The sequence below is a fragment of the Tympanuchus pallidicinctus genome, unplaced genomic scaffold (genome assembly GCF_026119805.1).
Source record: "Tympanuchus pallidicinctus isolate F22 unplaced genomic scaffold, pur_lepc_1.0 scaffold1, whole genome shotgun sequence".
NCBI lineage: Eukaryota > Metazoa > Chordata > Aves > Galliformes > Phasianidae > Tympanuchus > Tympanuchus pallidicinctus.
In genome coordinates this window covers 99453505-99466156 of record NW_026294618.1, presented here as the reverse complement: position 1 = coordinate 99466156, position 12652 = coordinate 99453505, and positions in this window count along the sequence as shown.

The window sequence follows — 12652 nt, the reverse complement described above, 5'->3', positions numbered from 1 at the left end:
TGTTTTTTGGTTTTTGGGGTTTTTTTTGCTTTTCTTTTTTTAATAAACTGGGCTGGCTTAATAAATCTCTAGGAATTTCATTAATGTTTGCAGCTCTGAGGAGAAAAGCCAAGTCATTATCATAAAAAATGCTTTATGCAGATTTCTATGTACTTTGTTGTACTTGCTGTGTTATCAGGCCTGCAAAACATGCCTCAGAGCTACAGTGCAGGTATACCGTCATATTTATTCACTTATTTCTACTTCCCCTACTTTCAAGCATGCACCCTTTGCTCTTTCTGCCACTGGTGGTGGTTTGGAGGTGAGTTAGACCCTGTAATGGCATTCATCAGTGAGCAATAAGTGAAAAGCAGAGAGCAATGACTGTTCCCCACCAGTTGACACCTTTGCTTTGCCAGGAGTTTGAGCTGCGTGCTTCATGCCTGTTGTGCATTTGTGCTCCACAAAGCGACAAAAAGAGAGAATTTTGCCAGAGGAAGCATTCACAGAGAGACTATTTAAAGTCAAATTGGAAACCATTTTGCTGGAAAATGAATTCCAATCTATGTATCAAGAGTCCGCCTCAAATATCTGCAAGTTTTGCTTCTCTAATCAGGGAGGAGTGCGAGGCCTGGATTTCCAAACAAAACCATGCACAACTGCCTCTGCTCCTCAGGATCTAACCCAAAGGCCACAGACGTGGCTAATTCAACAACTCCAGTGGACCTTGAAGAACATCTCTGGGGTGACACAGAGGCTAGCGTGCCTGGGGCCAAACCTCATGCAAGCACCAAGCCTTCATCCCTGCTATTGAATACAACAGGAGACATCAGGGGCCTAAATCTGTTCCTAATGCAAAGTAACAAGGCACAGTTTGAGCCCACACCACAAAGCTTTCTCCCCATCCCCACCTCAAAAAGGCATTTTGATCCAGGCTGCCAGGGTACAGGCACCTGCAAACGATCATCTGGTAAATAATAATGTTTCTTCACTAACCAGGAAAAAGGATCTTTTTGGATAGCTCAACTTCTGTTTCAGACCCCAAGAAAGCCCTAAATGCCTGAAACTTTCCCCATTTGCTTTCTTCAACCATACAAATAAAAACCTACTGAGAAGGGCTTTGTTGGCTTAACTATTGGCTTACTTAACTATTAATACTTAACTATTGCCCCGAAGTCACACCAGCACATGAGATTTCACTATAAGTTCTGAATTCCTTTCTTGCAAATAACCAGGCATTTCCCATTGATTTTGCTGTCCCTTTCCTCAGTGAGTAAGAGGACGTAACACCCAGAGTCTACGAATATTTGTCGCAATGGCAACAGCAGGACAATTCAGGGAGTATCCTGGTTTGAAAGACAGGTGAATGGGAAAAAGCTTGTTTTTTTTCCAGGTTCAGGCTACTTTCCCATTACTTTTCTACAAATATGCTTCTAAATAATTTTACTGGAAGGAATATATTCAGAAATAGCATTCTGGACAAACCTTGCAGTCACAGAAAACAGACTTATCACTGTGCAATAATGAATTTCTACAACTTTGAGGGAAAAAAAAGAAAAATCACACAGTTTTCCTGCACAAACAGACTATGTTCTACCCAGTGCTGTGTCTGGTCTGTTAGCCTGCTAACCAGATGCAGAAAACTTCAGCAGTAATGGTACTTACTGAAAAAGGCATCAATCTCAAAACAAATCATCCCACTCCATCCAATTAATTTTCTGGGAAAAGCAAAGAAATAACATAACAGATGCCAATGACTTGGTGTAGGACAATTCTGCAAGATATTCAGATATAGATGGGCAGTGAGCGAATTAAAAAACTACCTGTGTGATAAGAACCTGAAGAAAAGTCTATTGCTACAGTTTGACAATAAGCAGCCCACAAATGTTTCTTCCTAATTTTGGATTGTATTCTTCAGGCACAGGCCAACTACCAAGGATTTTAATGACTTCTTATTTTCAGTAGCACAAAACATTTACAGGTCAAATTTGTTTCAGTCAGAAAATGGAAGCGTATTGAGTGGCTTAATGCATTCGGACCAGCTAATCAATGCATCAGCACAACTAAGATTTTGAATCTCAAATACCTTCCTCGGAGCTGCTCATGGACTGAAAAATTCATAAATCAGAAACGAGTAATGGCTGTATTCAGCAAATAATTTCAGACAGCAAATACAGCGGAGAAGCACTCAATCTGTCTGTAGGAAGATCAGAAATGATGCAACATGACTTTGGCTGTCCTCTGGGGAATGATTTGTGCTCATGAGAAACCCCAGCTATTTGTCTCTCAAGACGTCAGCCCTGAGCAGCTGTGTAAGCCTGGTCCAATCCAAACTGCTAAGAGTCACAGCAGTCATAGCAGTTGCCCTACAGAAACATACTTGAGAAAAGGCAAAATAGCATGAAGACACAGAGGGGTGAGGAAAGTGTGTGAAACAGGTCTGCAAACAGTGAGGAGGGGAAAAGGCTGCAGGTGCAAAAGCAGAGATTGCCCTGCATCCCTTGGGAAGGGAACCACAATGGAGCAGGGAGGAAAGAGTAGGAGGCAGGAGCAGCAGAGAGGAGCGGCTATGGGCCCACCACAACACCCCTCTTGGCACCTCATGACATTTCAGCGCCCCCAGCACAGAACTGACCCATAAACACAAGGCAGCTCTGCCTCCCAAACACATGCCAAAATGAACTTGCTTTCTTCCCTGCACTGGTCCAATTAAAATGAAAATAACCTGTCACTTGCTGCTGGCACATCAGCCCCAGCCAGTGGACCAGTTCAGGCCTTACTGTCAGATGCTCTCTGGTTAGTTGAGTTCTACTTTGCTGACTTCTTGTTGCTGTTGCTCCTGTTTTGTTCATGGCTTTGCTGCACTGAGTTCTGCTGGTCTCCCAAGGAGATAACACACTGCAGTCAGTGAATGCCACGGACAGAGCATTTTCACTGGAGTCCAATGTCTTCTCCAGCATTTATCACTTCAGTAGCCTAATGAAGGTGAGATGTAATTAGAAAGGCATCAAGTGGACTATAGAGTTTGTTTTGCAATTACCTGTACAGCGGGTAACCACTGACACAGAACAGCGCCTTCTCCAAAGCTGGCAAGATGTAGCAAAAATGTTCATCATTGGATGACTTAAAGTGACCCTTTGCTGCGTTCTGTAATTGCTGCCTTTCTTCCTAAGCACTTGAAAGCAAACACAAAATGATTGAGCTCGTCCCAAGGCAGCTTTTCCAACCAATGGAGATGGTTTGTATCAATGCAACTAAGCCCATATAACTGTCACCTTAATATCTTTCCCACTTGCACGGTGATCAGCAGTGATTTCGCTTGAGTGATTTTTGTCTGTGTAAGCAACCTCAAATGAATGTAACAATAATAAGAAATCCCAGCAGAGCAATTGCCATTGCAAAAAAATAATAATAATACTAAAAATCTCCAAAGCACACACAGAGCACTTTTGATTACACACACACAAAAAGAAAAACAAAATGACTGAGAGTTAAAAGCCATTTCTGAAGTCTCATTTCTTCTGCTCCTACTCAAAATCAGCATTTGTATTTAGGGTAAAGTTATTTTAGGCAGTTGCCAGGATGGCTGACCCTTATTTAAGGCTGAATGTCTGAAGGCACAAAGAACACTGTTACTAGATAATGACCTCCTGCTGCTAAATACACACCATGGTTTATTGCTTGATAGACATCATGCAGTAACGATAGCTAATGGTGCTGTTAAAAGACAGCTTAATGCTGACTAGAAGAGAAGGTTCATTCAGAAGCCTCCTGAGCCCAAGCACCACAATACAAAACATGACACTCTCTTAAAGATCCCAGATTGCTGCCAGGTGCCAGAGAGTAGTTTTAATTTGTTTAATCCCTGACTTCTAGCCAGATTAGCAATTACTTCGGAGAAAAAAGACCATTCTTCAGCAGGATGAAAGCATGGACTTTGGTATCTGGCTAACATCATGAATGAACTCCAGTCTAGGTAGCTTTCAATAACCTGTTGTACTTGCATCCTTCTGACATATCCTAAGATGGATTTTAGTTTCGTGCAGAAGACTGACGAGGTAACACTGAAAACTGTACCTCAGAAAGTCAGAAACAGAGAAGATGTAGTCTCCAGACATAAAAGTCCGGGCTTTGCTCAGGCTTGCTGTAAAGTAAAACTAAAGGATCTTGTGCCAGAATGAATGAGATGCTTCCATTTGGTTCATCACAATAGTCTTCCCAAGTTCTTACAAAGCCAAGGCCAGCACCCATAACTAGACCAGCATGTTCAGCTTCCCATACAGATGCAGCACTGATGAATTTCACCACTTCCAAGTGAGACTTACTGACATCTCATGAGCGGACATGGTGACATCTGAATTCAGACTATGACGCTCCTTAAATTTCGGTATTGGAGACCCAATTCTGGCTTCCCTGTACCTTGTGTAGGAGTCCCAACTGCATGAAGAGGACATGAACAAGGAATATTTCGGAGAAGTGGGGTTTTGTTTTTTGTTGTTGTTGTTTGGTTGGTTTTTTTTAAACATTTCCCTTGTAGGATTTTAGGTGCCATCGAAGAATTAAGTTTAGGTTCTCTCTTCCTCTTGGTTAGTTGAACACAGTTACCTGTTATCCTCTAATCTTTCCTCTCAATCTTCCTACTTACACTGAAATAGATAGTGCCATTTGGAGATAGCATATTTTATTTCCTATACAGACATCTCATAAGAAAAGCAATATAGATTGCCCCTACAGATGATAGCTTGGCTGCAGAAGTGAGAGTTTGCTGTAATGCCATATGATGACAGTGAAGGCTCAGTGAAAGCAATGTTGTTAATTGCAGCAATGAAACAGTTACGATATAATTAATGTAAAAATCATGCATGGCTAAAACCAAAGGTATTTTTAATTCCTGTTAAGGTGATATCAAATCTGCTGTTATGATGTGATGGTGGATAATGGCTACAGGGAATCCAGGGAACAGTGACAGGCTGTTGAGTGATGGGACGACCTAATGGGAATGGCAAGGAAACAGAAAAGGACTTTAACAGGACAAATTGAGCACTACAAATACGGAAAACCTAAAGAAGTCATGCTATAGGAAAACCATATCAGTAGCAGATCTTATGCCTCACAGAGCCTGTTGCAAGGACTAGCATCAGCTTTCAGCACAGTAAAGTGGATATTCAATGTTTCCCCGTTCCAGATACACAACAAGAAACAAGAATAGAAAAGTCAACTGGTTCATTTTATTTTTGATAAAGAGCAACTTCTGGTGAAGAGTAAGATTTAAGACGTTTGTAAACTTTGCTTAACCTACATCTTGCGTTGCCAGTTTAGTGTATTAACAAATGTCTAACTTGAGAGATTAAAGAAACAAATTGAAATTGATATTATAAATAGTTAGGAAATCTGTATAATATTGAAGAAACTTCAGAAATATGGTATTCCCAGATTTAAAAACTAATTTTAAAAAAGGACTGAGTGGCAAATAAGTAAATGTAGTCTGTCTTACCTGCTCCATGGCTGCCTCAGCTCTCAGCTTATTCTGTAGCTTGGCTTCTAAATGTCAAAAATCTGTCTTGTCATATTTCAAGCTTTCTTTCATCAGGGCAGTTATAAGTACACGCTAAAAATACGCTGAGAAAATCTGTTGATTTTTTTGTGTGATGCTCAAAGTCAATTTTGTCAGCCCACGAATGCAGACAGCCACATCAATCAGACAGTCATGCCCAGTAACTCTTCCCCATACCCAGAACAAAAGACTGTTACCATGATTGCCATTTTCAATGCACAGCAATAACAGAACTGCAAAACCAATTCATAGGGTTGTATGGGTGTGCCACAGGCCGAGAGGGTTGTGTGTTCATTGGACCTACAAAAATACTTCAGTTTTGCAAAACTGCACTGAAGACATGGCCAGCCCACAAGCCTTCCCCACAAATCCAGCTTGAAATACTGCTATGCTGAGTACTAATCTTCTAGATCTACATTATTTATGCTTCCTGTAGGGTAACAACGTAGTGATAAATGAAACCATGTTGCTTGCTGTGTATTAACATATGATTTACTGATTGGTCTTCTTATAGAGATAGACTGCAGTCTCAAGGAAAAAGGAAGAAATGAGCAGTCTCTAGACTAAAAATACAGAATATACTTTAGAGACAGTCTGTGTTTCTAGCACAGTTTTATTGAACGTTTTTCATACCCTGGCCCATGGGCTACCTCTTTTAACCAATCTCTCTGTTCTGTACTCAGAATCCTGTCTCTAGTTTCTTATCAGGTCACTAAGGTGGAACCACTGGGGAGCTTTATGATTCGAACTAACTACACAGTATACAACTTCATCCTCCATCACTTCAGTGTTTTTGGTTTATTTGTCTCTGGCTAAACATAGAAAGTCCTGCGGTCCAGCAAAATGGACCCAGAATTTGCATTCATGCAAGCATGCAACATTACAGCCATCTGACGTAATGGACATACCTTGTTTGGTGTTCAAAGAGGAGTAATGGTTTTCCATTTAGATTCTGTTTAATAATAAATACACTCCTGACATTGTTAAATGATAGCCTGCTCATAATAAACCCCATGCTGATCCACTTGTTTGTTGAAGTGAGTAATTCATCTTCCTGGGCTGCTAAAACATTAGCTGGGTTTGTAGAGACAACATGAATCAGACACAACCAACATGTCCCCTGCTGGTTTGCTCATTTCCTCTCAGAGAGAGACCAGAGAGTCTTCTCTTCAAATTACAGATCTTGTTATTAATTGATTTCATTATTAATTGCTCTTAAGGCTTGGTGGGCCACATACATAAGAAACACACATGGACTTCCACTCGTGCACTTCTCCCAGGCTACGTGGTACCAAGCTGTAATCCCTTTGTGTTACTGAATGAAGTGCCTGTGGCCACACTGAATCCACCACAACAAGCTGAGTAATATAATTTTTGCTTTTGATTTTCTATCAGAAAGAAGGCTGGAGAGGGGGTTGATGAAGGATCATGTTATCCTCAAATCTAATTATGATCTCAGTAGCTCCCGAGGATTTGGTTTATGAAGTGGCTCATAAATTCGTTATCATTACATCCATGAATACCCATTGGTCTTGTGCACTCATAAGGGCTTGTTTGAGTAGTTTTAAATTAGTTTATAATACAAATAGATTTCAGGATGCTCCTGACAGCCAAGCGCCCTGGAAAGAGCAGCCTCCATGGAATAACTGCCTCAACAGATCTGACTTCTCACTCCATCAGAGCATCACTGAGAGGAAATAGGCTCTCACCAGCTCTGCTGAGGCTGACATGTGTTTCCCCTGAAGCAGTCTCATCACATCAGGAAGGTATAACAAACACGGCATGTGCACAGCTTACCTCCAGGAATCCTGGAATCCTCCAAAAGTTTTTACCAGAAGCCCAGGAAGACCCTGAGAACCTTGCAGGCACCCTGCACATCTCCCCGGGCCCCAGCACAGCTGTGAACAGAGCAGTGCCACATTGGAACACAAGATTTAGAAAACAGAGCTTTTAACTCACCATTGCCTCACATCAAAATAACTGAGGGCTGGCCAGATCACTTAGCAAGCAGACTCTTCACCTACATCCATCCATTCACCTGCAGCTGCTGCTATTGTTACTTGCCACAGAAAGCTGAAGTCAGGTTAAGGTCACATTCTCTTTCCCAGTCCAATTACTACAGTCCAGTGGTCACACAGCACCCACAAAACATGCAGTCTTGACACAGCTGAGGTTGGCAGCACTGTGCTGAGGGAACAAAGGGAGTTTGGGAGGGAGAACAAAGGATACTACACAGGAGTTTTACTGCAAATGCACTCCTATCTCCAGCACCAAAGTACCATCCTAAGGCCTGCTACATTTTGAATACCTAAAAATTGGATGTTACTAGATACCAGTACGCTATTGCACCAGCAGGTACTATTACAAAAGGCAAAGTGGCCTGGGGGCAGTTACTGTGGTGTTTTCTTTGTTGCTGCTTTTCCCTCTAAAACATACATTCAATTTCACTGCTCTCTGTAGGTTAACTGCCAGAGAACCTAAACCAAGGTGGCTGCAATACCGTTTCAAAATGGAAGGCTCTAAGGGTGGAAGAATCTATACAAAAAGAATAGGCTCTAAGGACAGAATTATTAGCTCATGGCAGGAGGAAGGGAGAAGACATACAAGATACTAAGTCTAGCCAGAGAGAAAAGCAGGGTACACCTGCAATTCTCCAGAGACAACACTTACCATCAGGTGGAATCTCACAGACCAACTCCCTGCTTCCTCCTGAGAGCACTAGGAGCAGGCTAGCATCTGACTCACAAAGCAAGCCCCTCAAAGCAGTCAGAGCTGCTTCTCTTACCTTAGCAGAATGCTCTGGGTTACACTACCAGGCCTCATGAGTCTCTGTAATGTCTTTGGGAAATAAGATACACCTATCCTGAATCACAACAGATAGGCTTATCTGATTTCCAAGCCAACTCACAGTTGAGTAGAGATTAGATTGGCTGTAAGAAATTCTTGTTATTGTGCAACTTGTTATTCATGGTAGGGTGAAAATGGCTTCAAAGGTGATCTTATGTACTCTGAAGGATATCTTCTTATATCTAATATACTTTATACAAACCAAATTGGTTTTTGCTTCAAGCATCTCTCTGCAGAAGAAAATCAATTTCAAGTTGCAGCAGCTGTGATCTTTCAAGCTAAAGATCCATTGCAAACTTACTAAGTGTTTGGCAGTGCAAAACTGCAGAGACATGACAAGTAATGCCCATGTCAATGTATGCACTGTGTCCAAATCAAGGTTTGACCTCCAAGATACGTAGCAATCCTCTGCCACTCCAACAATGTCCCTAACAGAAATGAAAATACGGTGTAAGCAGATACACAATTTGTTTTAACCCTTACAACATTCTAGGGCAGCAATTTTAAGCCACTGGATCAGTTGTCCATGAAAATAAAAAACCCTCAAAGTGCAGAATGCTGACCCAAGGCACCTACCAGGCCTTCCTCATCCCCAGGAGTAGGTGATTTCATGCTCAGATGATTTGTGACATCCTTCATTACTCCATAGACTTACATGGCCTGCTGCAGCAGGTCTCACAGCTCCACAACTCGCTGTGCATCTTCTGAACTCACCATGCTTGCCCTCTAGCTGCTCTTGTGTCTACAGACCACCTGCTGGTGCCTCCCATCAGTGCCAAACCTGCTGTTCACCCCAGCTTGTTCACAGCCTTTCTAACTCCACTCTCCAAGGACTGCTAAGGAGGTGAACGCAACTTTAGGAGAGGATCAGGAGCACTTTCTACAGAAAATAGGCTGGATGTTCACGGGGAAGATCCAGAAATTGTCAACAGAAACACAGTTTATGAAAACTGCTTGAAGTACTTCTAGCACAGGCTTATCTAAAAACATTTCAAATGCAACAACAGCATTACGCTACCAGGATGATGACCACCAGCAAAATGGGCTCAGGCAACTTCTCCAAAGCAATGAGAAGGAATGGGACTGGATATCTCTCCTGCAGAGACACGCAAAAAGTGATATGGATTGTTGTGTGTCTCCATGGTGACAGCTAGTTTGCACACTGTAGTGCACATTCAGTGCACGATACAAACACAGCCACTCTGCAGGACCACTGCAGAGTCACGTGCACTCTCTTTTCAATAAGAAAATCGAGGATTGAGGGGACTTTGCTGTGGTGCTCTTTTATAAACTGTGGCGCAGCACTGAGTCTCTGGGGCTGGATGTGCAGCTCACTCAGACAAAGCACAGCCACTCTGGCCCATGGCTGGATCACGTTCCCAATTTGTAGACAACCATACCAGAGTGCTAAGGTGCCCTGTGTACTCTGAGCATTGCAACAGAGACATCTGCTACCCTACTGCAACGCATCCATTTTTTTTTACACTTCTCTTAAAAATATGCTTAAACTCATTTCTACTTGACTCCCACACAGTCCTGATTTTGCCATATCCTTTTATTACATGCATCAAGTTGCATGTAAGCTTTCAATCCTCTTGTTGCCTTTTTTTCCTCCAGGATAGGTTGGTTGGTTTCACAAGCAAGTTTAACTCTGTACACTGGCAAAGTATTGCCTATGCACTACTTTAACATAAATACAGAAAAATCAGTCACTGCAGTCAGTCAGGCTTTTATTCTTTCAGGGTCCTTAGGCACTTCCAGTGAGAAATGGGGCAGTGGACATTTGGGGAACATTGGTAAACCTGGAATAGTTCTACTGGATTTGAGCCCTTACATCTCAAAGTAAGCTGGCCACTCATACCAGACTTCCTTAAACTTTTCGGCCACTTAAAGCAACCACATCATATTACAACTGGGGCTGGGCTGACCATTCGAATGAATTAACTTAGCCTGAAAATTAATGACCTACATTTTCTTCTACCACAAATATTCATTATTAGCAGATTACAATCTGCTTGATTTTTGCTTCCTTTACTGCCTTACAAAAATCCAAGCCCACAGCTGTTCACTACAGCTTTTGAGATGTGAAGCTTGAGCAGCACAGGTCCTACTGCACAGCTGTAGTCAGAGTCACATGAAGGAGACAAGTCTACAGACTTGGGTCACCTAGTACAGCCAAGGGCTCCACCCCATTTCTCACTTGCTCCAATTACCTTGAGGAAGGAGAGAATCAGATGGGCAAAAGTGACAAAAACGTGTGAGTTAAGATAAATATAGCTTAATTATTGAAGAAAAAGGGGAAAAGCAAAACAAAACAGGTAATGCAAAGGCGACCAATCATTTGACACCTGCAGAAATAAAGCCCAGCCAGTTTCTACTTTGGAAAATTGTCTTCCCAGTTCTTTCCAGTTTTATTGCTGTCTGTAACATTATGGTAGGGGATATCCCTTGAGTCAGTTTAGGGCAGTCCCAGCTGTGTCCCCACCCAACCTCCTGCCCATCCCAGCCTCCTCCCTGGAACAGCAGTGAGACCAAGAATGCCCTGAGGCAGTGCAAGCACAGCAATCACGGAAACGTTGCTGCCTGTTATCGACACTGCTTTGCAACACAGCACTGTACAGGCTGCTATGATGAAAATTAACTTCACTCCCACCAGATTGTGTACAGACAGATAAAAAAGATAATAGGGCTGTCAGTCCATTGCTAGCCCAGTACTGCTACTGCTATGCATGGCAAAAACTAATACGTAGATATCTCTCTGTTCAAAACATTCAGCCTTCAACAAAAGTTTGAGAAATTGAGGTGGGAGAAGGAATCCAAGTCACTCCAAGAAGCAGTGGAAGGGTTCAGCGCTCAGGACTTCAAGCACAGTCCTCCAAGTCTTCATTCACTGGCCCTACTTTCCTGTTGCCACATTATGTGATCAAAGACGTCTGAATTCATTTTCCTTCTCTTTACTACTGAATTATTTCACCTTTATGTTTTAAGACATTATTGCTTTATGTTGTTATTTTATGGTACTTTGCTGGCACTAAGAGAGGATGAGTACAAAGTATCTGGAAATCAGATCAACAACAAGGTAGGATATGTAAGACCACCCCAGCCCAACGACGACTGTGTAGATTTGATCCCACTGGAACATGGATCGTCTCTGAGAAGGGAAGTCTAGGGTGCTTTGTGTTGTGTTTGCATAACCTCACTGGGCTCTTAGAAAGGCAGTGGTAGTTCCAGCCCTGAGTTTCCTGTTCTGTTTTTCCCAAGGGTTTTCCTGAAGGTAGAAGTGACTCATAAGAGCTTGTGATAATAAAAAAGAATAAAGCATTTCACAAAGCCTAACATCCAGGATTAGAAACATGTTTCCTACTTTATCTCACGTTGGTTCAAGTAAATGCAACATGTTACCAAAAGCATTACCACCAAATGACATTAGGGATAAAAAGGCATCACGGTGTGATAATAAATGTCTAGGGAGTGAACAAATATAAAGCAAAAACATTCATCTGTCTCCAGTGTGTTTTAATAAGTTTTTTAATAAGTTAAATAAACTAAAAGGGTGAGTTAGATTTCAGCAGCAGTTAATCTTTCCCCTGACACAATGCAGGGTCTCTTTTTCTCTTTTTAGAGATGCTAAGCAGAAGATTTGCTAAATGCCATATTGTGGCTAATCTGGGAGCCTGCCAGTTCATTGCCTGCTTATATGAAGTTTCCCAGGTGATACTCCAGGCTTCTCTGGAAACCTTTCTGATCCATAGGGCTAATTTCATTTCCTAGAGCATAAAACATGTTATATTCTAAGGTTATGGCCAACAGATGTGTAAGACGATCACCTGCAGCTCCCTGGGTCTAGTCTTAACCAAACAGTGCAGCTCTTACTGGTAGGAGATATTGTGCCTGATGTCACCTTCTGCACTGCTTGCCTTCCACTATCACATAGAACTTATCACCATAATGCAGTTTTAGAATAAATGGGGTCATAGACTCATAGACTCATAGAATTTCTTGGGTTGGAAAGAACCTCAAGGATCATTAATCTCCAACCACCCCTGCCACAGGCAGGGCCACAAAACTGCCCATCTAATACTAGACCAGGCTGCCCAGGGCCCCATCCAACCTGGCCTTGAACATCTCCAAGGACGGGGCATCCACAACTTCTCTGGGCAGCTGTTCCAGCACCTCACCACTCTCTCTGTAAAGAATTTCCCCCTGATATCCAACCTAAATCTTCCCTCCTTCAATTCAAAACCATTTCCCCTATTTGTTATCTACTCTTTC